Below are 4,306 nucleotides of genomic sequence, written 5' to 3' on the forward strand. Positions count from 1 at the left end.
TAACTGGGTGAAACTGCAACTTAAAATCAGAGCAAGATCATTTTGATAATTTATTTCTGAATTAGTGTTGTCATGATGGTGCTGATTTCCATTATGACAACATTCATACAATCACTTTCTCAAGCAACGTGTCCTCCGAGCAGAAGCACACGGTGCGTTCTGTGGCTGCAGTGCTATTTATGGAGCTGAATTACAGAGTTTTTATTTTGAAAAGTTTATAACTAGGGTCTGAAATGATGGTGGGTGTTTACAGACCTCTGAAATAACTAATATGTAATGTATGAAGTTATGTCAGCAATTAAATCACTTAAATGTACATACAGAAGCCACACATGTGAACCGTAATAAAGCACATTGTGTCATTTGATGAAAAACTACCGAAAACAGGTAGGATGAACACAAAGTCACATAAAAAAAGTGACAGTAAATTGCATTGCTATTTTAGGGACTCATGAAAGATGAAGAATAATTCTCAAGTAGCTTCAGAGCTTTAACACAGGACAAGAGAACAGAACATTCAATCAGGCAGCTCTACAATGAGCCCTGCACCAGTTTAATCCGATTTTTTTTCTTCTTTAGGTTTTAAACCAGTAAAACATTTAAAGTTAGATGTGCTGTATGTATATGAGGCTAAATGTTGCCCAAACCTTTCAATCTACATTTGCCCAAACACCATTCTGACCATGTCACCAGTGAATTGTCTGTAGTGCAGAGGAGAAGCAGCAGAAAAAAAGACATAGAATTCAAGACGTTTCAATAAAAACACTTTAATAGAGAAACAAATAAAAAAAAGAAAATAAACCTTTTAAACACAGTCTAAATCCTTTATTATAACCACCACCAATTGAAATGAAGAAGAGTAAAACATATCTATTCATTATTTTGTACCCACGAGGGAAGAACCAATGGGACTGGGAGGACTGGGAGAACAGGTGTGCCATTGATTCACTGCAGCGGGGGACGAAAAGAGGAGAGCGAACGGATAACGGGAGGAGATGTGGCGTCTATAGAAGGCTGAACACAGTGCTCTCTACTGGCTGGGCATAAGGTTGCTCCCTTTCCATGTGCCACACACACACACAAGTTGATTTGATGTTTTCAAGAAATTATCAACTTCAAACGGTGACATATGGTGCACCATTAGGAGGTGGACACAATTCAAATCCAACTTCATCCGAGGCTACCCTCCATGTTTGAAATATAAAGATGGTAGATTAGCACAAAAATGAGGCGTAGAAAACAAATCAGCTCAAGAAAAGTTGAAATAAAATCCCTTTAAGATGTCTTTGGCTCAACCTCTTCTGCTTCAAAAATAAATAAAAGTGTAGCTGGCGAAGCGGTGGAATATTAGTATTGCACAACTTCAGAGATTAGCCAACGATGAAAACTGATTCCCCCCCAACCAGCGTGTCCGGAGATTTTTTAATTCCACACACACCAGGGAGCAACCTCAGCTGTAGCCCTGCTAAGTAACCGCGGAAAAGAAATAAGAGAACTTACATGACCAGTACATATTTGATTGACATGTTAGTAAAATATTATAATAGCTTTGCTGATAATGTCACAAGTTATCGTACACATCAAATAATATACTAAAATTTGACTCTGTAGGTTGAACAAAAGATTTTTTTTTCTTTCTCGTTTTTTCTTTTAATCCACAAATCAATACAAACTGATAAAAACAGGGATAAAAACCAGCCGGGTCATCTCAACATGCATGAAAGGAAAAACAAGTCGTCACATAAAAAAAAAAGAAAAAAAAAAAAGGAAAACCATGTTGATTGTTGTACAGCTGTAAAGTGGTCAGAAATGAAAGGAACAGGACAAATCCAGCAACATATACTGAAAAACATATATTGTACAGTGAAATTATCATCATCTTTTAACAGCTGCAACACAGTCTCCTTTGTCAAATCAGACGCCTTGAAAAAAAAAAAAAAAAATGATGTCACAACAACTATACCAACTGGGTTGTCATCATCCATTTGTAGAATTATCCTATATATTTTTTGAGTGAATTTGCATAATTAAAAAGGGCAGAGCCTCTTTATAGCTGAATAGCTTCTACAAAATTGAGGCGCTCCCAAAGTTCTTGTTTGTAAATACCTAGAAAATGCATATTTACAAGTATGTGTTGTTCTCCGCTGTAAGTCCAAAAAGTCTGGACCTTTGAATTACAATGTGTAAAACGTTGAAAGTAAAACCGTAGCTTGTATGAGGCTCGCCGCTGACTAGTCGAAACACGTCTAAGTAGTTAGCTGTAAGGGCTTGGCTTTGTAGGTAAGTGACGTTTAAAGATGGTTAATAGTGACACACTGTCGTATAAAAGCCATGACACTTTACAACCAGACCAATTTGCAAACAGGGCAGTGGGGTTTTCACAAAAGAATAAACTGTATCAGCATTTGTTTCTATTTTACCTGCGTGACTCTAATCATGGAGGCGTCGGGATGAAACTCTTGCGCAGCGAGCTGGAATTCAAACTCGAATGATCCTGTGTTACGTTTGTCCTGTGTTTTTTGGGACGTGAAATAAATGTATGTGGTTTGGAGCAGATTAGAAAAAAGAAAAATGAATAAAACAAAAATAGCATGGTAGACACTTTCAATTAAAGGGAGTAAAATTTCATATTATCACTCAAACCAAACGAGCCTAAAAACCAATGATATCGTTCTTTGAATGACGAGGAACAACTTCTACAACATCACCAATGAATCCTTATAAAACACAGACACACTGTGAGTCAGACCTTTTTGAACAACTTCTTAAAAAATTGCTTTTCGTTTTTATTTCTCGTTACATCTCGGAGCAGTGTGTTGAAAATAACTGGGAGAACAATTTCCTTTTAATGCCCTGCAATTTGAAAATATGAGAATCGGGGGACATGCTTTTGACTTAGAATTTTACGGGAAATGATCCATATATATGTAGAGACTGAGCAAACATCAGCTCAGGAAGGAGATGAGTGGTTATTGTTCAATATTATTTTCATATTACTCAGGGATTAAAAGATTGTCACACAGAGAGAAATGGGGAAAAGGATGTGTCACCAATCCATCATATGCTATGAAAAGGCGTGCGAGAACTAGAGCATCAGCAACAGACCATTTCCAATCAAATAAAAGACAGAAACAATTTACACCCATAATATTCTTTATATATATGTATTTTTTCAAATTTCAGGGTATATATTCTATAGTTAATATACTTGCTAAAATTCATCATGTTCAAAAACGTTTGACTGGCAGTGTTGACCACACCTTCAGTTTCAACTTACCAATCACGACATGTCACTCTGACCTCACGACTCTCTTCACTTTCACTAACCCACAGAGTAGAGCAACCTCTTCATAAAAAAGAAAAAACAAACTCAATGATCTTTAGTCACCAGAAGAACAAAAAAAAATTATACTAAGGAAAAAAACAACAACAACCACGTTTTGTATCCCCAGAGGTTTTCGAAATCTTTCCCTGGTGAAAATCTTGCTAACACGGGTTGAGAATTGACTCTGTAACAATGAAACGACTGTCTCAGAGAAGAAATAAAATGACACAAAAAAAGACTATTAAAATAAAACGAGTATCTCATCACAGAGAGTCATGCCTGATGTTCTATGATCCTAAAGCAAAACCAAGGGAGGAACAAGATGGTTGTTGCCATTTTAAAACTCTTCATTCTATACTATCTATTGTGGCTGATGAGGCATTGGTGAAAAGTAAAATATGCTCTCAATATTCATATTGTTATTTTTCAGTAAATAATCACATTAACCACAGTATCGCTGAAGATGATTCTCAGTTAAAGATGTTTAAGAATTTAGGATCAGAAGTCCAACAAACAGAAACGATTTTATAATGCAAACGCTAGCATGATACAGGAATTTAAGGACATGTCTGTGGCATACAATTCAGTCTTTTAAGTTTCTTTATATGTACAGATTAGAGGAAAAATTAACTACTTCTATACACTGTTCCTGTAGTTTCTTGTCTCAGTTGACCACTTAGCTTTCGTCCATTACCACAACTACAGTAGTCTGAAAACCAAGACGTAACGCCCACTCAAAACTGAGGAACACAAAATGTTAAAACTTCAACGTACTTATGTAGTAACCAAAGGAAAACCAACTTTAGTAAGGAAAAGTAAGCAGGGAGCTAAGTGGTCAACCAAGTCTCGCCTTTTTTATTAATTTTTTATAACTTTTTTTAGCATTACGTACATATACAAGTGTAGATAATATAAGTATATATTCATATATACATAATGAGTATGTATATATACCAGTAATGCATTCTTTATATATACTTA

General features: G+C 35.7%; 1 protein-coding gene across 1 annotated transcript in view; it reads right to left on the reverse strand.

The window, feature by feature from the left end:
* Positions 1 to 747: 747 nt before the first annotated feature.
* Positions 748 to 4,306, reverse strand: part of helz (helicase with zinc finger) — a 47,688-nt gene continuing 44,129 nt past the window's right edge. Inside the window, exon 35 of the mRNA XM_053417902.1 lies at positions 748 to 4,306. This exon is cut by the window's right edge and continues 461 nt beyond it. The gene's annotated coding sequence lies outside the window, so the exon portion shown is untranslated.

The sequence above is a fragment of the Pleuronectes platessa genome, chromosome 3 (assembly GCF_947347685.1).
Source record: "Pleuronectes platessa chromosome 3, fPlePla1.1, whole genome shotgun sequence".
NCBI classification, from domain to species: domain Eukaryota; kingdom Metazoa; phylum Chordata; class Actinopteri; order Pleuronectiformes; family Pleuronectidae; genus Pleuronectes; species Pleuronectes platessa.